General features: G+C 40.9%; 2 protein-coding genes across 8 annotated transcripts in view; one reads left to right on the top strand and one right to left on the bottom strand.

The window, feature by feature from the left end:
* Nucleotides 1–25,820, bottom strand: part of flrt1.S (fibronectin leucine rich transmembrane protein 1 S homeolog) — a 143,866-nt gene that overhangs the window by 2,867 nt on the left and 115,179 nt on the right.
* The window catches only part of macrod1.S (MACRO domain containing 1 S homeolog), a 220,259-nt gene that overhangs the window by 87,468 nt on the left and 106,971 nt on the right, over nt 1–25,820 (top strand). The gene's annotated exons all lie outside the window — the stretch shown is intronic.

The raw sequence follows: 25,820 nt of genomic DNA, 5'->3' as shown, positions 1-25,820 counted from the left end.
CAACACTTATGTGGGTGAGCGTTTAAGGATAAGGTTTCCTTTGAGATTATGTTGCAGAGACATAAGTGCGAAGGACCCTGAATTTTATGCTTCACATAACACAAATAAACACACAGACCACAAAACACAAACAAAAGAAAACCCAAAGCAAACCAAATCTTTATGGTCTAGCTAAAAGATTAGCATTGAGAAATATATACATGTATCCAGTGCTAGGAAGCCAGTCAAGCATGCGACGGAATTAATTCCATAAGCAAAATATTTAAACTGAAAAGGGCATTGCTGAGAAACAAATTACAAATTTAAAGTTATAGTTTTAAAAAAATATGGGTGTGTAGGTGCATCTCAGGTTATTTTGCCTGGTCATGTGATTTCAGAAAGAGCCAGCACTTTAGGATGGAACTGCTTTCTTTCCAAAAAAAAAAGAAAAAGCCTAACGCGTTTCGTGTCTACCAAGGACACTTAGTCAGAACATTGAGAACAACATACAAGGTATTTAAAAGTGAAAGAGCCAATGGGAAATGAGTAAGTGGAACTACCAAGTGTAGCAATCAAAGAAGAGCCATTACAATCTAATGGAACGTATTTAAAGGCTAAAAATACAATAATTAGCTTAATTAAGGAATGCAAAGTGAATATACCAAAAGAAAAATATATATTATACATAACAGGAGCCCTCGAAATCAAAATTTAAACCAAGAGCAGTGTTGGACTGGCCCACCGGGATACCAGGAAAACTCCCGGTGGGCCCAGGTGTCCGCGGGCCTCTTGTTTCTAACCATTTGGCCTATTTCATGGTCACTCCCTGGAACAAAGAGGCTAAATAATGGAATAAAAGAGTATAGTATGCAGAGAATAGAGACTAGGAGAATAAAGAGGTTGCGTGAAGAGAGGAGAAAGAATAGTTTGGAAAGTGGGTCCTCAGTTTATCGTCTTCTGGTGGCCCCTGGCATTCCATTCCGACACTGACCAAAAGGCTGTCTCGTACTTCAATAAAGTATCCATTTGGTTTCTACTCTTAATAACTCTGAATGAATATTCCCACCCGTTATATAAGGAACTATTTTGTCTTTACCTATAACCCTCAAAAAGCAAGAACTCCCCTTTGTGTGTAGCCAAGTATTAACTGGGGTATTGGTCCTTTGGTCAGATTGGGGGACAGAATGTTTCCAAGAGTCTGTGTTCTTCTTGATAGACATAATACAAAGGCTATTGTGATACTAAACTCTATAGTTAGTATAGATATGGGGATATATCATTTATGTGACAGTAGGGAGGGGTGTGTGTATGGGGCTGGGTTTTCATTTGGAGGGGTTGGACTTGATGGACTTTGTCTTTTTTCAACCTGATTTAACTATGTAATAAGAAAAGATATTTATACATGTGTGTGTGTATTTACAGAGAGCGAGAGGCAGGAGTGTGTTTCCCCTAATGTAGGTTAGTGATGTTGAGAAATAAACTGAAGAGCTGATCTTAAGGAAAGTTACATTTTTTTCACTCCGAATTAACTATGTGACGGTCTTTGACAAGATGATGCTTCTATCACAAAACAAACTTGACTACTACAGATGATATTTACCGAGACACATTCCCGGTGTGATGTTTTAGAAAAGCTCTCGCTCTTTACCTGCCTAGAAATGTCAGACTTCTAGATCTGTCGTTTTTTGGGGCTGAAACATTTCTACTTGCTCTCCTGGTATCTGCTGGATCTTCCTATTTGAGAGAGTCATAGAAAGAAAGGCTTTTACAACTGATGTGATCTCTTTAAAGCGATCACCAACCCTGGCAGTTTCTTTACCAAAGGATTTCTACAGTTGGAGACAAGTTTAAAAACTACTGGTGCCCCTGTCATTGAGTTTAGGGGCAGAGACACGCTGCTATTTCGGGCGACTGATCTCCCCGAACTGTCTTCCTGCCGGCGAGGATGTAAACCGGCAGCGGGATGGCGCCCGGAATTCTCTCTTCATGAGGAGACTTCGGGCGACTTCAGAAACCCGAAGCAATCTGAGTGCCATCCCGCCAGCAATTTACATTCTAGCCAGCGTGAAGGCAGTTCAGGGAGATTAGGCGCCCGAAGAAGAACCGATTTGTCGCTGGGCTAAAACTAATCTCCCAAAAATAGCCCAGCGTGTCTCTGCCCTTAAAGAACTAAAGCTTAAACAGGCTTCACATTCTGCTCTTTACTAGAGCAAGGTGACCCCAGTCCTGTTCCAATAAAGATATATGGCTCTATAGTTGGTCACAATACAAGGCTAATTATTCATTCAGTCTGGTTTGCCCTACATTCAAGCTTAGAAACCAATGCATTTTGGCAGTATTGGGCAGCCATAATGTTCATGAATGACAAACCAAATCTCATGAGATCAGGGGGTGACCTGTTGGCCAGGGCCGGATTTACATAGCGGGCGCCCCTAGGCCCAACTCAGCAAACTGAGCATGCTCAAGCCCTAGCCCTGGAGGTTTATGCTGAAAACAGAAAGTCCTTCCTGTAATTTGTAGCTTTCTGGATAGCGGATCCCATACCTGTTCTGCAATTCTAGACTATTTCATGCTGGATATTGTCCGGCCAGATGATTCTCAGCACTCGCGTTGCACTCTGCATAAAAGCGAATTAATATGTGAGGCGACACGGACGATGGAGTGATTATAATGTGTGAGGAAGTTCTGAGAGTGATGTTTAAGCGTGTGATTGTGAAAACGAGTCCATCTTTGACTTACATAATGGCTTTTCCAAACTATCTCAGCTGGGAGATTAAAGCCTGCGTCACCGGCATTATAATGGAAATCACTTTCTGATAATGATTGAGCCCTTCGTGGGCCATCTGAAATCTGCATAATAGATCTCCTCGGCACATTATCTTGGTATTCTGCCAAATTCAGATGAAATTGCCTTCAGCGCCTCGACTGCTTTGGTTACGTTTCCAGTTGAACAACACCTTTTACAAACATCAACAACCCGCCTTTAACACTTGAGATCCTAAATAGCTTCAATAAAATGTCATTCTAGCCAAAGTCATTGATTCACTTTCTAAAATGTAAAAGAAAATATATATCAGAGTAGGCTGTGGACTCAACTATTCCAAAGGAAAACCAACTCAATAACGGTCAAGAAAATGCAGGAGAAATATGGATTAATCGGTAAGGACATTGCATTTGCCTATGAAACCCTTCAGCACCATTTCCCAGACCTACATTTTTTTTCTTCAAGTTGTCCTTTATATCTGTGCAACATGGTCCCTTGCATGTTATTTTCCACAAATGCATTTAGAGGTTACTAGGAGAGAATGATAGTGTCACGGTTGGCACCCTAAATCTAGAACCGATGCCAAGCACCCTGGTCTCGGCTCGTGCTTCCGCCTGTAGCAGCCGCCTTTGGCCTCGGGTGGAGCCCTCAGCTACTCAGATGCCGCCAGGTCTTATAACGAGAGGTGCAAGGCGAGGGGTTCTGGACAAGCAGAGGGGCACAACTGAAAAGCAGAGTCTTTGGGTACAAGGCGTTAGGCAATAGAGTAGTCAGATCAGGCTGGGTCGGGCAGGCAGAGAATAAACATAGTCAGGCAGGCAAGGGTCAAAACCAGGAAGTCAATCAGAAGGATTAGGCAGAAGAGGTAGTCGAATAACAGGCAAGGGGCAGGATACAGGAGTTCAGAATCGTCAAAAGCCAGGCAGAGGTCAAAACAGGTATCAGGATCAGAATCAGATTAGCACAAAGCTCAAAACATCACAGGAGTAAACCTATAACGGGCAAGGTCATTACTCCAGCGCGTTCGCGTCAATATTAATAACAAAACGTGGACACGCGCACCCTAAGTAACCAACATGGTGACTGAAGAGGAGCGACGTGTCGGGCGTCCCCGCCGCATAACTGGACCACCAGGGTGTTTTTTATTACAGATCGTTACACTAATAGAAGATGAAGCAAATGATGTGCCGAGGACTAGAGCAAAGTGTTTTATTAAGAAATCCATTCTCTCTTCTCTTATTGATTCCTTGTTCGTCACTGAGAAGATGGTGACTCCGGCATCTTTTATCATCCAGTTTTACACCGACCTTATGTAGCCAAAATACGTTATTAAACCTTCCTGTACTAGGCAGTCTGATAATAGAGGACAATCTAGATGTGCCTTGGGCACGCACTCCAAAGACTCCTGGCACACTCCAATCCCCATCCTCCCGCCCACTTCCTGTACCGCCTCTGCCCCACCCATGCCCCGCCTCCACCCTGCTGATAATTCCCCCCGTCTCTGCCTAATCCCGCCCCAACTTGCTTCACCCTTCCTCTCCAGTAAGAAAGAGCCGAGATCGACAAAATAGAGATATGCGACACTCAGGACAAAAGGTGGTTTATTGGAACAGGTCACAGACCAACATCACCTGACGCGTTTCGAGAACAAACTCCCTTAATCATAGGCTTACTAAATCACCAATGTCACTCCTTAAATAGGCCGTGCAACAGCGACCTCTCCAGGAATGACATAAAATGACATGAATGGCTGTTAATATTATAGTCTGGGTAACGTTCATGTGAGTAATAAATGCACAAACCAACCAGCTCGGCATGTTAATCTTCTCACAGCCAACCATCCAGCCTCTTTTTTAATTCTCCCCTCGGGTTGATCTCGATTTTCTCTACGTCCAGAATTGTCTGTTTTTTTTACCGTCACCATTACTTGTGCAGAGGAAAATAGCGCAAAATTACACACCGTAAAATATTAGCGCTTATGCACCCAATCAATAACTATTTTAATAGATCATATAAATCGGTTTTGTATTTCTCTAATAGTCAGCTGTTCCAGGAAATCAATCTCTCCCATATAATGCGGCCGCAACAATGGCCATGAATACAAATAACTTGAACTTCTGGCTTTAACCCTCAAGCAGGACCACATATTGCTTTGTCCACTGAATAATCAAGAACTCAATGGTTAAAAATGGATATAAAGTGCTCCTCCCTCCCCAAAAAAAATGATTTAATATGGAAAGTCGAAGCTGAAGTCACTGGCCATATTTACCTTTGAGGGTCGTTATTAAAATACATAGAGCTACCTCTGGCTGTCCGCATATTTATCAAGATCCAAAGGGGCAACTAAAAAAAAAATATTCAGTGAATGCTTTAATCAGGACAAAATTTTTCAATTAAGCCCTTAGTTGCTGAGCTACAAGTAAGTCCTGCAAAAAAAGCGGGTACCCTGCGGAATGAGGGAAGGATTCTCAGGTGCGGATGTACAGTAAATGTGGGTCTGTGTTTGCAGGTCTCATCTAAAATCTTACGTTATATTGTCTATATTTTACTCCTTTTTAATGTAATAAAAAAATTGTTTCTGTCCCCGCCCACTTTCGATGATGCCACTTCCAGTTTGCAGCAACATCACTTCCTGTTTGATGGTGGTCGGCGGGTCAGGTTGTGGATAAGGCTTTTGTAGGTCTGGGTTGGGTAGCGGATCAAAGTGAGTAAATATGGGGGATGCGGGTTCGGGTCAGGTCCAGGTCTTAGAAATTGGTTCCACTCTCCCACAAGTACCTTTAAAAAGATGGTAAATCACAAGTGCTCAGAAGAGTGAATTTTGGGATGACTTAAGGCCCCTTTTACTGCTACATCACTCCTACAATTAATTCCAGTATGACTATGATTTCAATGGCATTTTCCTGGTGCACTTACAGTGTCAAGCGATCTGTAAATGTGGCAGTCGGCATTTTGGGGAGTTCTACTACTAGTTCACAAACAAATCACTAGGGATGCACCGAATCCACTATTTTGGAATCGGCCGAACCCCCGAATTCTTCGCTAAAGATTCAACCGCATATCGAACAGAATCCAAATCCTAATTTGCATCTGCAAATTAGGGGTGGGAAGGGAAAACATTTTTTACTTCCTTGTTTTGTGACAAAAAGTCACGCGATTTCCCTTCCTACCACTAATTTGCATATTCAAATTAGGATTCTGGTTCGGCCGGGCAGAAGGATTCATTGAATTCTGACGATAAAGGCCGAACCCTGAACTGAAACCTGGATTCGGTGCATCGCTACAAATCACCCAAAATGAAGCCGCGTGGCACGTTTAATGCGATGGCACACACGGAGATCGTAACATGTGAGAAATCTGCGCTACAGCAGGTGACAAATCTGCTCTGGGCAATCCAGTTTTTATCAGCGGAAAATGCAAAAAAAGGCAATTTTCAGCAATGAAGCTGAATCGCTCCATGGAATCCAGATGTGAGGCAATAGGAAGATATTTTCAGGGGAGATTTGTCACCCACCGTAGCGCACATTTACCATGGGCAACAAGTTTTGTCTGCTTGGGCCTTTAAGGAACAGAAGCAAGAATCATTTTTGCATGCGGAAAACTCTGTAAAATCCTAAACACGTATAGAGACGTACAGTAATTGCCTTATAACAGTAGAGGGAAACTATAATTAAAAAAATGAGAAAGTGCTCAGTACCCCCCTGAAAGCAATGATACAGAATCATCCAATTTTTAGATACGCGCGTGAACAAATAGAAAGTGTTTATTTTCATTTCTTTTTTCCAGTTGACAGACGCACAATGCACGTTAAATATTCCAAAAAGACAACGTTTCCTCGGATCACAATCGCCGGATAGAAGAGTTGCCAAAACAAACGATTTCCTAAATGATTTGGGAAGCGCCAATAAATGATTCCCAAAACCACATTTCTAAAAGAGAAGCGGCATAAAAATAGCCCAAAAATCAAACCAAAGCTTTGAAATACAACGGAGAACTGATAAAGCAGAAATCCAAAAAGCCAGTTCCACAAATGCCTTTATCTCAACAAAGTTTCTACCAGTGGGACTTATTATTGAATAAGATGTGAAATTGCATCTGAACCTTTGTATTGTATAGATTTATAGGCTAAATCAGGTAAGTCGGCCCTTAATGAAGTTACTTGTCCGCATTCTCCGCACCCCTGCCCTCAGTCCATCGCATGTATAGAATAAATAATAACTTGTTGCTCTGTTACACACACAGCCGGTGCCCGAGGCCTCGCGGTTACAGTTGCCACCTGTTTGGTTTTCACCCCGAACATTTCGGTTTCTATAAGGCCTGTAGGGTCTCAACTTTCTGTTCGGTTTTCAGCCTTGTGAAACCCGAAACAATAATCTGGCCAATAAATGAAAAACCTTTAAATACTATAAAGCGCGGTAAAAATGTTCGCACAAAATATAGACAAATTATTCACCAAATATGTTTTTGCCAGTTTACTAAACTGCGGTAAATATAAATTTGCGAATTTTCTTGTGCAAAAATATGTTTTCGCCAGTTATCGCATTAGTTGAAAATAACGCTACGTATACATTAACGCCTGGTTTACTAAACAGCTGGTTTACTAAACAGACTAAATTTACGCAAGAATATTCGCAACATTTTACCGCCACCTATGTAGTGGCGTAAAAGTATTTTTTTCGCCAGAAAATTCTCAAGGGGCAGGAAATATCCCATAATACTTTTTTTTTTTTTACCCATCATTCTTTGCTGACAGGAGACAGATCTGTAGCTTTTGCTGACAGGATGTTTTGGCTTCTGCTTCTATCTGGTGCGGCATCACAGTCCAAGGATTCGTCAGCCTCTACGCTTTTTTGGTTTCATTGTGATTGGCTACATTAAACTGTGCATTTCTGTGAAGCAAAGAGATTGACTGGTATCATTTCTTGTTCCTATGATTCTATTGGCTGAAGGGTTTATATGATGCAGACATGTTTGATTGGTGTCACTCTGGTGATGTTGTTGTTGGTCTAATCATCAGTCAATAAAGTTTATAAGTTTTGAAGATGCATTTCTGGCCATAAATGTCACCGTAAAATTTGCCATAATAACCGCCATAAAACAAGACTATTTTATAGCATATATATCCGCAAAAACATAATTTGTCGCCAGAAAATTCACAACTCGCTAAAATTACCGCTAACGTAAGCTGGTTCCATAACGTAGTTACCGCAAGTGATCGCAATGACCTCTGAGCGCATCGCTGTTTAGTAAACTTAGTCGCTGCGAATATTCTGGTGGAAAAATATTCTCAGCGATAACATGCGGAAACTTAAAGTCAGTTCATTTCTTATTATTACAGAACCCACAAAAAAGCAAATCAATCAAAAATAAGAAACAGCGCCGGATTTCATTTCCGGCCGCCCCTAGGCCACGCGGTCCGACCAGGCGGCCGAGCGGTCCTAGCGCCCGCCTTCCCAGCGCGCGGGCAAAAAAACGCCAGCGCAGCTGGTGTAGTTGAACGGGGACGCGAACGTCCCCATAATGCGGCTGGGCGGCATGCCGCCCCTATTTTTTGCCGCCCTAGGCCCCTTGCCGCAAATCCGGGCCTGATAAGAAATTGTTTTAGCATTGCTTTCTGTATAACGGATTTCTGTATAATAGATCTCATACCTGTAATAAAAGGATTGGGCAGGATAGAGACAGGTTTGCCCCCCCTATGTGGTTTTGAACTGGACGTCTCCGTTTTTCAAACGGCTGCCTATCAAAACTTTCTGTCCAGTTTAAAATATTGAGAAAGCTGCTCCTCGTGTATTCCGTTAAGCTTCTTCATATTTTAGCATTCCTCTGGAACAAGAAAAATATTTCTTAAATATAGAGAGCTGCAAGACAGAATGCACTGCTGGAGGCAAAGGGAAAACCAAGCGCAGCATGTTCTGTTGGGCCTCCAATGGGCAGATGTTTGAATATTTGATGATTCTGAAGCTTCTTATTTATCATAGTGCAACTAAAAGAAATGCACTGCTGCATGTGGCTTATTCATCTCCTGGGGTTGCATTTGGCAAACACCTTCTGTATCCTGGGATTACAGGTAAGACTCAAAATCGATCTTTTATTGTCACTTTGCTTCCTCGCATTCTAATCGTTACGTTGCTAGAGAAGCCATGAGAATATTGTCTCCTGATGATGAGCTCAGACCTGGAGACGACCTTATTCTCCAGGAATCAAATGCTTTATGCGCATTTCAGAAGCATTAACCTTTCACTTTCTGACGGCACGCAATACGGCCGTCACAACGCAACCGAAAATTGATATTGATTCACTCAAACAATAAATAAAAAAGAAATCGTAGGTTGATTCTTAAAATGAATTTCAACCGTATTTCAATAAGTCTTGTAGTTTAGAGTACAAATAAAGACTGTTAAATAATCTTATTGAAATAGAACTGCTATGAGCCGCCTGTTAGTTAGCAGCAATGACACCCCGTCTCTGGGGTAACGCAAAGTGATGGAGATCTAATGATGCAAAAACATCAGAAAAGTAATTCAGGATCAGAGATTCTCTTGCATTTTAATTTCAGGCTAAAACCTGTAACCATTGTAAGTGTATCAAAGAAAAGGTCTGGCTGAATCATTGTAGCAGAAGCCGATATAAGTCATTCTGGACTTGTTGAGTAATCATGGAAGACGTTCCAAGCACAGGATACATAATAGATAAGTACTACTATAGTTTATATAAACAAGCTGCTGTGTAGCCATGGGGGCAGCCATTCAAGCACAGGATACACAGTAGATAACAGATAAGTACTACTATAGTTTATATAAACAAGCTGCTGTGTAGCCATGGGGGCAGCCATTCAAGCACAGGATACACAGTAGATAACAGATAAGTACTACTATAGTTTATATAAACAAGCTGCTGTGTAGCCATGGGGGCAGCCATTCAAGCACAGGATACACAGTAGATAACAGATAAGTACTACTATAGTTTATATAAACAAGCTGCTGTGTAGCCATGGGGGCAGCCATTCAAGCACAGGATACACAGTAGATAACAGATAAGTACTACTATAGTTTATATAAACAAGCTGCTGTGTAGCCATGGGGGCAGCCATTCAAGCACAGGATACACAGTAGATAACAGATAAGTACTACTATAGTTTATATAAACAAGCTGCTGTGTAGCCATGGGGGCAGCCATTCAAGCACAGGATACACAGTAGATAACAGATAAGTACTACTATAGTTTATATAAACAAGCTGCTGTGTAGCCATGGGGGCAGCCATTCAAGCACAGGATACACAGTAGATAACAGATAAGTACTACTATAGTTTATATAAACAAGCTGCTGTGTAGCCATGGGGGCAGCCATTCAAGCACAGGATACACAGTAGATAACAGATAAGTACTACTATAATTTATATAAACAAGCTGCTGTGTAACCATGGGGGCAGCCATTCAAGCACAGGATACACAGTAGATAACAGATAAGTACTACTATAATTTATATAAACAAGCTGCTGTGTAGCCATGGGGGCAGCCATTCAAGCACAGGATACACAGTAGATAACAGATAAGTACTACTATAGTTTATATAAACAAGCTGCTGTGTAGCCATGGGGGCAGCCATTCAACACAAGAAGGATTGGCTTTAGTGCTGCAGTTTTGCACCTCTGTTCTTAAATAAGGGACACAAAGTTCATACAAAATTGTTGTCATTCCATTATTTATTTGTATTGTTCATACTATTATTTATATAATTAATATTTCCCCCTGGTATAAGAACATTTATAGAACCATATGCATATTTTGTAAAAGTATATTTGTTTAAATGTGTACATATTTTCTTTCCTAGTTACTGCACACATGAACAAAATGTTTACTTTGCCCCTATTAGGTTTAATGAAGAGAAGTTTTACTGGCCGTAGTAAGATGTAACGAGAATGTATTAAGTTATCTTGACATCTGCACATTGGTCTGTTTCCAAACACTTATCCCCAATTATACAAACTGTAATAGTATTTAACGCACAATTTAAATAGTAGGTGTTTCTCATTAAATTAGATCATCTGTTTTATATCTTCTTCTTAATTCGCCCTGCTTTAACCCTTGCCTTTGCAACTTTTACCAACCAAGCAGTCCACTGGATATGTTCTACTGAATTCCATATAGACAGGAAAAGGTTTTACTTGTAATAAATTAATTTTTTATAAAACTTGAGAACGGTTTGATGACTGTCATGATGAAGCTTAAAGGGATACTGTCATGGGAAAAATATTTTTTTTCAAAATGAATCAGTTAATAGTGCTGCTCCAGCAGAATTCTGCACTGAAATCCATTTCTCAAAAGAGCAAACAGATTTTTTTATATTCAATTTTGAAATCTGACATGGGGCTAGACATACTGTCAATTTCCCAGCTGCCCCCAGTCATGTGACTTGTGCCTGCACTTTTGGAGCAAAATGCTTTCTGGCAGGCTGCTGTTTCCCCTACTAAATGTAACTGAATGTGTCTCAGTGGGACCTGGATTTTACTATTGAGTGTTGTAGATCTACCAGGCAGCTGTTATCTTGTGTTAGGGAGCTGCTATCTGGTTACCTTCCCATTGTTCTTTTGTTTGGCTGCTGGGGGGAAAGGGAGGGGGTGATATCAGTCCAACTTGCAGTACAGCAGTAAAGAGTGACTGAAGTTTATCAGAGCACAAATCACATGACTTGGGGCAGCTGGGAAACTGACAATATGTCTAATCCCATGTCAGATTTCAAAATGAAATATAAAAAAATCAGTTTGCTCTTTTGAGAAATGGATTTCAGTGCAGAATTCTGCTGGAGCAGCACTATTAACTGATTCATTTTGAAAAAAATGTTTTTCCCCATGACAGTATCCCTTTAAGAGAAGAATTACAATGGTGTATTTACTAAACTGAGTAGCTCTTAAGGAGGCCATACATGGCCGAGTCGGCAGCTCATTGGCCTGTGTGGGGCCCTCCGTCGGGCTTTCCCGATCTATATCTGGCTGAAAGTCCGCCAGATGTCGATCAGGCAGGGTTAAAAATCGGATCATGTACCGCATCTGTTCGTTGATGTTTCCCCGTGAGCCAACTGCCCGTACTGCTGCATTATGATCTGATCATTGGGCCCAAGGACCTACAATCGAATCAGTCCGATATTGTCCACACATATTGGGGAGAGATCCGCTCGTTTGGTGATGTTGGATCTCTATAATTAAGCCAATATAATTACGCCACTGCTCATGACTTATCTCCACTCACAAATCTTTTCACTCTGTCTTCTTTTTTTTCTTACATATCAAATAGAAATTTCGCCGGCATACAGAGCATTTTCAGCAGGACGATCCCTTGCCATTTTAATGTGGAGGTGGAATGTTTCACGGCCGCACCCCTTTGTCAATGCTTGTTGGCAGGGTCCGACTGGGGGGCCCAGGGCTTTCTCAGAGCCCCGACCCTGATGATCCTTCAGCATGACTGCCCTCCCTGGAGCTTGCACGCACATGCAAGTACCTGTTTTTGAAGGGGCCTTATGATGAGATTGGGGCAGCAAGGGCAGGACGCGGGTCTGGGCCGGCTACAAGAGCCAGGGCCCACCGGGTTTTTTCCCGGCACCCCTAGGCCCCGTCAGACCCTGCTTGTTGGTCTAGGAGTGTATTGTTCTACTGTATAATGTTGAATGCACAAGTAGTAATATATAAAGACAAATATTCATACAGACATTAAACTTGGTGCACAGAGCAGGTTCTTACATTAGCAGCAAGGACCACAAATTGTGCATTTTATCATATTGAAGAATTAGAAAAAATAACGATATTACAAGATATAGAAACACGTGGTAAAGCCATTGAGATATTATGGACTGATATAAGTCAAAATGGCTCTGGTAACATTTGAGTAAAGATTTGGCAAGATACGATGATCACTCATTGGTCATTCCCTGCATCCGAGAGCCAGTCAATGTAGGGATTATGGAGAAGCAGTAGGCTTGTTCTACATCAGCTAAATAGAATGAAAATGCTGTAAAAGCAGGAGATTTGATGTTACATGAAAGGAATTTACTCTTCATTGTACTGTAGTCCGTATCCAGCAGACGTTGAATATATTCTCGACATGCTTTAGAAACATTAAAGGCTGGGATAGGATGAGGTTTAGTTGGCCAACGATGAGCCGCCTCTATTTGTACCCAGTGTCCTATTTAAAAAATGTAAATGCTGAGCAAGTTCTACCTCTGAGATCCAAAGGATCCTTAAATAGCTCTTTGATTTGCAACCAGATCCTATAAATGGCTCTTTGTGTTTCCTGCTTTCTGGATAAGGACCACCATCATTTCAAGCCACTAAAATAAACATTAATAATGTGCATCAACGTGTACTTGATGAAAACTCAACTATTATAAATCCAAGTCACTGTCTTATTATTACAGAGAAAAGGTAAATCAGCCAAAATTGCCTTTATTTTATGGATTTCATACCTATAATAATACATTGTGTATAGTAATACGTTGCATTGCCCACAATCAAACTTTTCACCCCACTCCACATATAACCCACACACGTACAGTATATATATATATATATATACTCCAGGGACTTTGGAATTATTTATTACACAGAAATGTATTAGGCTGTGATCTTGTGTAATAAATAATTCAAATGTCCCTGGAGTGCAGTTAAGTATACATATATATATATATATATATATGTGTGTGTGGGTTCTTCCATCCACGTCTGGTAACTCTGTTTTCTTCCATTTCTCATGTTTCCTCGGCTACTGCGGGACGTTGTTTCACTTGAGGATAAGATTTACTCCTTATTGAAATAACTTTTATGTTTTTTAAATTTCACGTATGCGGGATTGTGCATTCAGACTTCTATTTACAGTTGTAACTAAATCTTCGTCTTTCTCGATAGTGCATTTTATATTTCCTTTCCATCCTCATTAAGCCCTCCCTTAATCAGATATTTAGCATAAATGAGCCTTGACATAAAAGTAATTAAGAGACAGATAAGACGTTTTAGGCCCTTAATGATAAAGAAACACAAACTAGCAGCAAACCATTTGTTATGTTTAACACGTATGCTGATTATTTATTATTTATGTAACCAATGATCAGCTTTTATTTGTAATACCTTGAGCTGTGGACATATGAACAAAACCCAAACAATAGATAACACATAAGGTATGTGAGCTTGGTGCCTGTCCCTGCCAGATTCAGGTGCGTCTTGGCCCCACGCGCTGGAATCCTGAAGCAGGTCAGGTACCTTCTGGTTACCCGAAAAAAAAGACAGGCACCCTGCGGAATGAATGTATAGATGCGGGTCGTGGGTTGCAGGTCTCATCTAAATTTCTTATCTTATGTTATATTATCTATAATTTTACAAAACTGTAACTGTTTCTGTCCCCGCCCACTTTTGATGATGTCACTTCCGGTTTGTAGCAACATCACTTCCTATTTGATGGTGGTCGGCGGGTTGCAGGTCGGGTTGCGGATAAGGCAGTTGTGGGTCCGTGTTGAGTAGCGGATCAAAGTAGGTAAATATAAGGGTTGCGGGGTTGGGTCCGCGCAGGACTCTACCACCCGCCCCAGCCACACCCCCATTCCAATCTCGGGCCAGCAGGGAATATTTATTTGTTAGGTTGACTCCCCAAAAATATTAGGGATGTACCGAATCCAGGATTCGGTTTGGGATTCCGACTTTTTCAGCAGGATTCGGATTCGGCCAAATCCTTCTGCTCGGCCAAACCGAATCCGAATCCTAATTTACATATGCAAATTAGAGGCGGGAAGGGAAATCGCGTGACTTTTTGTCAGAAAACAAGGAAGTAAAAATTGATTTCCCCTTCCCACCTCTAATATGCATATGCAAATTAGGGTTCGGATTCAGTTCGGCTGAATCTTTAGCAAAGGATTCGGGGGTTTGGCCGAATCCAAAATAGTGGATTCGGTGCATCCCTAAAAAATATGCACAAGCCAACATGTCTGTAACAGCCGTCGTATTTCCTCCATATCCCCTAATAAAGCTGTGATGAATCTGTAATGATATCTCATTGATAACATGGAGCCTTTTTTGAAAACATGGAGAATTCTTTAGTACCCCTTATCAATGGACCACCACTGAACTGTATTTAACCTGTTTACTGACATTCAGGAAAATAGAGTAAAAAGCAGGTTCTTTCCTTGGGCATCTGGCACTTTTTGTATAAAAACTCCAGCAGGACTGGCTCAGTACAGGCTTTATTTGCTGTCAATTTCAGGCAGATTTTTTACTCCGATTGAGTTTGGGGCATTTCCGTTTGTCCTCTGAGCTCAGGGATGAAGCCGCATTCCAGGAAGAGCCAGAGCCGCAGCTTCAGCTCATATTAACTGATGTCCTTTTGTTTTACATCCCAAAATCTGTTGCAGAATTTATTAAACTCTGTTTGCCTGCTGACCTCAAATCTTTTCTCTTCGGTCTTGTCGGTTCCTCCATGTATAAAACTTCTAAATATCTGAGCCGGAACTATTTGTGGTGTGTGCTACAACTACAATCTACAGCAGCATTATATACTGTATGTTATAGATTTTATCTGATCTATTACCTTATTGCTTAGGATTATACTCATATTTTACTAACACAAGGGAAATGTCCCTCAGTGCAGTAACCAGTAATTATCTGGGTATTTGGGTTGGCTACTAATTCCATGTGAGCCCCCTGACTTGGATGGATCCTGTTCTCAAGTTAGTCTTGGTCACTAGTAATCTGGCCTTGAGGACAGAGCCACCTGTTTGGCTATAAGAGCAGTTTTTTTTCTGTGCTGTGGAGAGATATCTCTCTACTTTCCCACTCTATATACATACATTCCCAAGTCTATAAAAACTCTGATTTCTTTGTTTGGGGTTCTGACTGATTGTGAGCTCAGAGTCCACAGAGCTTGTGGTTTTATTTTGTTTTACGTCAATTGATCTGTGGTTAATGAATTTCCACAACATAACCCATATCAACCAATCAGCAGGGAGCATTTAGGGCAGAGACACATTCTGTGATTCGGGGAGATTAGTCGCCCGTCGTCAAATCCCCTCTTCTTTGGTCGACTAATCTCCCCGATCTGCCTCCCCTGCCTTCCCACAGGCTAGAATGTAAATCGCCAGCGGGATGGCGCGCTTCATTCATTTTCGCACTTGCAGGTGCCCTAATTAGTGTGTATGTGTGTATATATATATATATATATATATATATATATATATATATATATATATTATATATATATATGTGTATATATATATGTATATGTGTATATATATATGTATATGTGTATATATATATGTATATGTGTATATATATATGTATATGTGTATATATATATGTATATGTGTATATATATATGTATATGTGTATATATATATGTATATGTGTATATATATATGTATATGTGTATATATATATGTATATGTGTATATATATATGTATATGTGTATATATATATGTATATGTGTATATATATATGTATATGTGTATATATATATGTATATGTGTATATATATATATGTATATGTGTATATATATGTGTGTGTGTATTGCTCTTGGGCACTATCTGCTAGGGATGCACTGAATCCACAATTTTGGATTCAGCTGAACCCCCAAATCCTTTGTGAAAGATTCGGCCGAATACTGAACCGAATTCCTATCCTAATTTGCATATGCAAATTAGGGGTGGGAAGGGGAATTTTTTTTACTTGCTTGTTTTGTGACCCAAAAAGTCACGTGATTAACCTCCCTGCCCCTAAATTGCATATGCAAATTAGAATTTTGGATTTGGTTCGGCCAGAATCTGAATCCTGCTTAAAAAGGCCGGATCCCGAACCGAATCCTGGATTCGGTGCATCCCTACTATCTGCAAAGAGTTTCCACATTACTCTGATTTATTTCCAAAAACATACAGGTAGATGAATTTGTGTGAATGTGATTTAGAGTCCTGCGCGGAACCAATTTCTAAGACCCGGACCCAACTCGAACCGGCAGCCTGCAACCCGAACTGTGACCCGCATATTTACCCACTTTGAACGGCTACCGACCTGGACCTGCAACTGCCTTATCCGCAACCCGCCGACCACCATCAAACTGGAAGTGACATCATCAAACGTGGCCAATAGTCGAAAGGGATAGGGACAGAAGCGCACCGTGTGATGTAAGAGAGCTGTGCCGGAAGTTAGATAGGAGGGGGAAATGCAGGAAAAGAAGTGAAGCAGGAAGAGACCCGCAACCGACCCGCAGACTCGCGACCCCGCATCTATACCCGCACCTGAAAAGCCTACCCTCATTCCGCAGTGTACCCACTTTTTTTGCGGGTAACCCGCGGGTACCTGACCCGCTGCAGGACTCTGATGTGATTGTAAGCTCCGCTGGGGCAGGCAATGCTGTATAATCTCTATAAACCACTGCGGTATATGCTAGCGCTATATAAATAAAAAAACAACACTACAGTGGCTTAACGCTAACATTTTTCAATTGCTAGTGAAGTGGATAGCGATCTGTAGTTATATTGAAGAAAAATCCTCTTCTCTCTCCAGAAATTCTAGTCAAGAAAAATCTATTAAAAAAAGCAATGCCGGATTTACGGAATAGCTCCGACCTTGTTTCCCGACACCGCTCAAATTTTATATTTGGTTTCAATTTACTGCAGCCGCAAAAAAATGAAGTCCGCTTGTCAGAGTCGGGGGAAACCGGTGTGTAATCAGAAAAAATAATCTGTACAGAGTGAATTAAATTCCACGGAAAACAGAGGATTTGTGTCATTTCATTCTTCCCCTGGATGATGACTTTACAGACTACGCTGTGTGCAAATCACATGTTGGAGGAGAATATTCTCTAGCCTTTCCTTTGCCCCCCACCATCATCCTTTTCTGCATTGTCCGTATATCTACAGGTAAATACTCTTTAGTTCCACACCAAAACATAAAGTTCAGTATAACAGAAGTGAACAGATCTTGCAACCCTTTTCCAGCCCTACAAAAAAAAAACCCCTAAACATGTTCTTCCTGCTCTAGAAGAATGACTTTAATTCCTCCTTCCAATGTTCAATTAAGTTGTTCTTGGCCAAACTGCACAATAAAGCCTCGTTTTACAAAGATGGCTCCTCTTTCCTTTAATGAAAATGTGCACATCCCAGCTGCTCAGTTAATAGCAATGGATACTAATGGCTGAACCTGCTGCAAGAGGAAGAGGAGGGCAGCTTTCAGTGTTGTAGTAACAGAACGTTCCATATAAACATTTGGCTGTCTTCCATCCCCATACCCTACATGCTTGATAATTGCAGTAGGTCGCAGTTAATCACAACCTTGTGTTATTGTTCTGCAGTGATGGTGCATCACACACTTTTTCTGTAGCCTTTGTTGGAGCGATTGCACCTTATTCCTCTGGCACAAACCTTCTCAGATTCTCATTAAAACCCATACGGATCCTTCTAATTCAGGGGTCCCCAACCTTTTCCACCCATGAGCCACATTGAAATGTAAAAAGGCTTGGGGAGCAACATAAGCATGAAAATAGTTCTTGAGGATGCCAAATAAGAGCTGTGATTGGCTACTTGGTAACATAATAAAATGAGAAAGGTGAGAATAAAGGAGGATACCAGGTAGCTAAGGAGATGACCGTACACAAGAACAGAAACAGTCTAATGACAGTGAAATAACTCTGGATAGAAAGATAAAATTAAGGGATGGACAAAGATGCAGAGGTCTTTTGGAGTTACAAGGTTCTAACGCAAACATTATGATTATCAATCTTGTTTAGGCAGATTTTATGAGCAAAGTTACTTTCTGCTGTCAAATTCTCTGTTTCTCTGCTGACCCTACACCTTTGATAATGTGCAGCTGAAGACTACAGAATATTGTATATTATTGTTATTTCCGTTACATCATCATGTCTGCTGGTTTATGTATAGCGTATTATGCATTCTGGCTACTCTCGATGGATTTACTAGAGATGGTGCCCAGAATTAAATTCCTAGGATGTCGCATCAATTAATTATACACAGCCTCTGGCCTCTCCCTGAGCTTCTTTCAGTTGCTGCCAAGGCTTTTCTATGGCCCTTCTACTTGGGCGGACTGGATCTGTTTTGTATCATCTGCACCGTCACAATATGACACATGGCAATGAAAGTCATGTTCTGGCCCAAGACCCCAAGCAACTGATCAATGTCTTGTTCATATTCATAAAGGGCTTTTGCTGCTTTGTCTGCAGTGCAGAGAAGGACGATGGTTTGTGGAGGCTACAAGATATGCTCTGCAGGCTCATTGTGCAACATTGTAGTTGTCTCCCCGAAATAAATTGGTGCCTTGTCTTTTCATGTTAGCAGTGCCTTCGACATTTATTTGTTTTTTACAAACATATCCGTACAACACTTCAAGCACAAGACAACTGGACCTGAAAATATCCAGTGGTGCCAGTTCTATATTCTAACTAACCTATTCCATGCCCAGGTCAGGCATGGCAAAAACCCGGTGGGCTCCGGCTCTTGTGGGCCCTGCCGGGGCCGACTCGCTCCCTGGATAATCTTCCTGTCGCCTGCTGCAACCTCCCTTCTGGGCCGCAACAAAAAAAAAGTGCATGAGGAACTATACGTGTACGTGCGTCATAAACACGCGCGACAGGGGTCTGGAGACAGCAGCACCAGTGGGTCCCCAGTCCAACCCTGTCCATGCCTATTTTGATCATCTGTCTTTTGTGGGGTTTGAACTTGGGACCAACTGCCTATTGGAGGTCTACGTTATCTATACTTTAGGGAAGAAAAGCTCAAGATCAAAACTCAGGGCTGAAATCAGCCTACTGAAATCTGCAGGCCAATTCCAGCCCCTCGTCGCTAGCAATATCGTCTTCTGTTCGAGCCTTGCGTTGGCTCATTTGCAAAAATACTCGGCAAAGAAACGCAATACTTTACATTTCGTGTTTATTCGATTCAATTCATGACTATCTGATCCTCTGCTGGGCCTTGGCCTCTGACCTGACTTTGGATTTAGCTCTTATTTTGTACTTTATTGAGTGATCTGTTTCTGCACCTGCTTGGTCTTACTCTATACCTTCTGTAGGTATTTGTTGGCTAGAAGAAAGGTCAGTGGGGTCTATTGTAAGCAGATGGACTTATGGAATATTGGATATGCATGACACTTTGGCTTCTTATTTTTGAAGATCTTCTTCTGCCTGTCCTTTTATTTACATAGAGCTCCATTGGTTGTTGGATAGAAAATTAATCTTTCCTGGCTCCTATTAATTGCTCCATCTACACAGATAAAAGTGCCCCAGATTATTTTGTATTCAGTGTAAAGACTTTATGCTGCACAGCTAGTGGCTGACTAGTATCAGGTTATGAGCAAACGGTGTTGGTTTTGACTACACCTTTATCAGCGGATTTCTCATCCTGACTCATGAACATTTTTAACCGTCTGACGAAACATCAGATTATTTATGGAAGTCCGTTTTATTGCCGTATATAAATAGTATATAAAAAGCCTACAGCAAGGATGTTCGCTTGTGCTGGATTTATGCATATATTCATTGGCATACTTCATGGATTGAAAAAGTAAGCGCTGTTATAAAAGGGACATTATAACCATAATGGTACATTTAAACATGCCTTGTTCTTGACATCAAAGCATCTTGGTCTTGTGCTGGAGCTACAGTCTGGATCAAGAATTACAGAATCATTCATCCACTTCCAGAATGCATGGAAATAAAGTCTTGTGCCGACCATAAGCCATCGTTTTAGAAGTTACTGTTTATGAAACATAAAATACACTTAAATGCAGCTTCTTTTGTTTTGAAGGACTGTATAGCCAATGATATTAGTTAGTATGGTAATGTACATTCTCACAGAACTCCATTCACACATTCACATGCATCTGCCACATTAAAGGTGGCCATAGACGTAGAGATCCACTCATTTGGCGATGTTGACCAACAAGTGGGTCTCTCCCAGATATGCCCATATTGAAGAGGGCGATATCAGGCTGATCCGATTTTCGGACCCAGGATCATAATGCATCCAATACAGGCGGTTGGATCGCTGGATTGCACCAACGCACAGATGCAGCTGTGATCCAACAGAATTTTTTACCCTGCCCGATCAACATCTGCCCGACTTTCGGCCAGATATTCATCGGGGACACCCGTCAGATGGCCCCACACATGGGCCAATAAGCTGCCGACTCGGTCTGTGTATGGGGGCCTTAAGAGTTGAATGACCCATTATGCTTTTTAATGATGCAAGTCTATTTTCATGACTTTGGGTCTTTTGTCATTTCAGGACTTCAACTTCGTCTATTTTCGTGACTTCAGGTCTTTTTACCGCTTCAGGACTTAAAAGGTCTTTCTGCCACTTCAGGACTTCAGCTTTGACTGTTTTTGGTGACTTCGGGTCTTTTCGCCACTTCAGGACTTCAAGTTCATGTGGCTTTGGGTCTTTCCTCCATTTCAGGACTTCAACTTCGTCTATTTTTATGACTTTGAGTCTTTTCGCCATTTCAGGACTTCAACTTTGTCTATTTTTATGACTTCGGGTCTTTTCGTAGTTTCAGGACTTCAACGTCGTCAATTTTTATGACTTTGAGGTCTTTTTGCTGCTTCAGGACTTCAACTTCTTCTATTTTCATGACTTCGGGTCTTTTCGCCACTTCAGGACTTCAACTTCAGCTATTTTCGTGGCTTTTGGTCTTTTCTCTGATTCGGGACGGCTGTTTGGGTTTTTTGGCGGATCTGAACTGTCGAGGTCCTCGGCTTGTTCAAAAAGTGCAGCATAGCCAGGCCCCCCATAAGGTCTGGGCCCGATACAGGAGTACCCCCTATGCCCCCCTGATCGTGGCCCTGGATATGACACTAGACACTAGCAAAGAGGCCAAAGCATTTCTGATATTGTGTTCATGGGGAATAGGAAATCTGAACAATTGTCGACTCCTAACTCGCAGTTAATGAGCACTTACATAATTCAGAGGGCCTCTTTTTAGTTTCAAATTATGGATATTTAGAGGAGCTCAGCCATCGAAGGATGTGAGACTTGATCTGCAGAGACTACACATTTTTCAAAATAATGAAATCCTTGCTAAAGAAGACATAAGGATGGGAAACCTTTTAGGGGTTTGAAGCTATAGTGTTGCAGTGCTTTATGTTTTCTACCATGCCTATTGGAAAATAAATGTTATCTGTGTAGTTCATCATGGTACCTGCACTGTCTGCAATAACAGCTCCCCACTGACTTTATAAAACATCTTGACAAATGGCAGATACAGCAGCTTGCTGGCACACTTAGAGCACTTCTTTAAGGATTATCCCTTTAAACCTATATAAAGTACACATGCTGCTGCTAGGGTATAGGTTGAAATAATTCTGTTCATCCTGCAGTGGACTACTAATTATGACATCATGGGTATTTCATAGACCCAATCATTTCTGCCTGTGCCTTTATTATTAGTGTAAAATTAAGAAATAACTTACCTAAACTCTGCTTGCGCGCCTCTTCAAAAAAGGCAATCGGGCGATCCATCATGCGTTGCTCGATTTCTCCTCCCTGCCTTCCTTATAGGAGATAGCCAGGGAGGAGAAATCGAGCGCGGCAAGATGGATTGTCGCCCTGTCGCCTTTTCTAAAAAGGAGCACAAGTGGAGTTTCGGTAAATTATTCCTTATCGAAGACTGTGCGATTTTAAAGTTTTATTTGTCTTGCTGTTTTTTTCCGTTGTATACTAACAAATTTTTCAACTTTAATTTAAGCCATATTGGAAATACTTGTAAGCACCTACTAACAAAATGCTTTGAGTCAATCATTGAAGTGCCTGTATTCCATTTCTAAATCTTTTTACTTTGTGTCTTTTTTTTGTCTTTTTTTAAAATAGTTTCCCCAAATTCTAAAATTGCTGTTTGATTTCCCCAAATAGGCAAATATACTGTACTGTGATATTCCTGCGTGTAAATGTTTTATAAAATACAATAGATTTATGGTGCAAGATTTCGTTTTTCATGAGAAAAGTAATGCATTATTTCTCAACAAAATATGACATTTTCTCTCTTTCGTTGCTCTAAAATCAATTTTCAGACAAAAACTAATTATGGAGGAGGGGGAAAAACATACATTTCTATTCCGTGGCACAAATCTATCTTCATGCTGGCCAATAAATCTTCTAGAAATAAAATGCAAATCTACATTGTGCAGCAAAACTGATATTGTGCTACAAATGCCATATTGTGCAGCGTAATTGGTTTTTTTTTTATAACCTTTATAGCAATTATGATATTCAACTGTCTGTTTAATAATTCTTTTAAGAAAATGTTAGACTGACACACGGCACTGCATATGACTTGGCAAGCATTACTGGCAGAATTAAATACAGTTCTTGTGGTGGTAACTGAAGAATAGACAATCACAGCAAGGAGGGAGTGTGATTGATTATGGCAAACTTTCACTTTTTAATATCAATGCAAATTGTTAAGCTTTTACTTTTTTTTCAAATTCCACTACAGGTATTGGATTGGGTTTATTTAATATTTACATGATTTCGTAAGGGGTTACATTGATTATAGTTTCCAAGCAATACAAACCAATGATATAATAGCTGCACGTGAACTTAAAGGGATTCTGTCAAGATTTTAATGATGTAGTTTTTATTTCTAAATGACACTGTTTACACTGCAAATAATTGACTGTACAATATAAAATGTCATTCCTGAAGCAGAAAGAGTATTTAGTTGTAATATTGGTGTGTAGGTGCATCTCAGGTCATTTTGCCTGGTCATGTGCTTTCAGAAAGAGCCAGCACTTTAGGATGGAACTGCTTTCTGGCAGCCTGTTGTTTCTCCTACTCAATGTAACTGAATGTGTCTCAGTGGGACCTGGATTTTACTATTGAGTGCTGTTCTTAGATCTACCAGGCAGCTGTTATCTTGTGTTAGGGAGCTGCTATCTGGTTACCTTCCTATAAAGCTGGCCATAGATGCAAAGAATCCTCGAATGATCAGACTTCCCCATCTCCCGACCTGCCACTAACCATTCCAATCAAATAAAGTACAAAAGAACAGATCAGCTGATGTTCTGCCCCTGACAGCAATCGTACGAAAGTTATGTCCGACAAAGCTAGTGACAGTCTCCCACTGAAAATCGTACGATCGGCAATACATGCAGAGATATTATCAGCAGCCGACAGAAATCTTTTACCCTGTCCGATCGACCAAACGACTGATCTCCATAGGACAATCCACACACAGTCCGAAAATCGTATCGGATCTTTGTGTCTATGGCTAGCTTTATTCTGTTGTTAGGCTGCTGGGGGGGAAAGGGAGGGGTGATATCAGTCCAACTTGCAGTACAGCAGTAAAGAGTGATTGAAGTTTATCAGAGCACAAGTCACATGACTGGGGGCAACTGGGAAACTGACAATATGTCTAGCCCCATGTCTTCAAAATTAAATATAAAAAAATCAGTTTGCTCTTTTGAGAAACAGATTTCAGTGCAGAATTCTGCTGGAGCAGCACTATTAACTGATGTGTTTTGGAAAAAAAAATTCCCATGACAGTATAAAGATCCAAATTATGGAAATATCCATTATTCAGAAACCCCCAGGTCCCAAGCATTCTGGATAACAGGTCCCATACCTGTACTTAACTGTTCCTATCCCTAATGTGTATAGCATCACTGCAACTGCGCATGCGCCAATATGCCGCTTTCTTCACGAAGAGAAGAAGATGGCGCCTGTGAACTCGGATGTCCTAAATCTACACAGAGGGGTAAGTAAAGAGTTAGGGGCATTTACCCTAGGCTGGGGGGGGGGGGGAGCAGGGAGTGGGGTCTATGTAGGGTAGGGGGGTAGGGTTTTTTTATAGTTAAGATTCCACCCTAGTCATGGGCCCTCAGGGGAGGCAGGACGTGTAATAGCAGTTGATGTAACAAGTGTTTTTTGTGTCTTTTTTAGTCTGTAGAGAAAAACTTACTTTCATAATAGGAGGTGGCAGGAGGCCAGGGAATTTATGGCTGTCACAGAGGCCACATTTTTGATGTTTCATTCTAAAAAAAAAAAAACGAGGACTGCAAAGGTGGACTCCTCCCTCTCAATTAAAGCAAAGTTCATTTTCTTTCATTTTCACAAGTAGTTCTTCAGGAGCCCTGCCATCCCATCCAGCTGTAGCCAAGTGGCAAAGCTCCCGAAGAACAAAAACATGTAATTTCCAGGAGTTTGCTGCTTTTGCTCAGAGCTTTTTACAGTTTTTAGTTTTTTTGTAGTATCCTAATTTGTGGATTAATTGCACTGTTGTGAAAATTAGGAGTGTAATCATTTTGATACCATTTCATACAGCTGTTACAGATTATAGTCAAAAAATATAACTATAATAAGTATAACAAGCTAGCAGGGCAATTTTTTACAATATTCTTGGCATTATCTGTAGCTATTTAACCAAGAGCATTAATAGCTAATGTAGTAAAACCAATTGATTCCAATTTACGGTATTAATGGGCTTTAGGCAAAGACTTTTGGCCATATCTCATTATCTGCAACCCCAAGCCAGAAAATTGCAGAACATAGGATGGTACATTAAGCATTAGCATTTGCCATTTAAATCTATCATTAGTGATGGCGAATAAATTTGGCAGGCACAAATTCACGACATTCGCCACCGGCAAATACATTTGCGAAAATGGACGCGCGTCAGAAAAGTCGCTCATGTCATAACCATTGTGCATCAACACTATTGGGATGCCTTGACTTTAACGACGGTGTCAACAATTGATGCTAGTGTCAAAATTCGAGTTTGGCACATTTTCGCAGTTTTTGCAAATTTCACAGGCAAAATACACACATTTTTTGGGAGAAGTTCACCCATCACCATCTGTGACTCTCCGTTATTTTGAGATGTGGGCAAATATCTGACTCTTTGGGAAGGAGGGTTAGTGGAAACACGACTCTCTAGATTGTCATATGTGGTTAGATCGCTTCTGGGTCAGAGACGTGTCCCTAAGCTTTATATAGAAACATGTACCCACACTCTCAAAAAAAAATAGGTTACACAATACATTTTTAGTTATCGCATTTCCCATACAGAGCGCTGCAAGTATAACATCTCTAAAGAAAATGTATT

This window comes from Xenopus laevis, chromosome 4S (genome assembly GCF_017654675.1).
Source record: "Xenopus laevis strain J_2021 chromosome 4S, Xenopus_laevis_v10.1, whole genome shotgun sequence".
Lineage (NCBI taxonomy): Eukaryota > Metazoa > Chordata > Amphibia > Anura > Pipidae > Xenopus > Xenopus laevis.
This window is presented reverse-complemented; position numbering and strand designations above follow the sequence as displayed.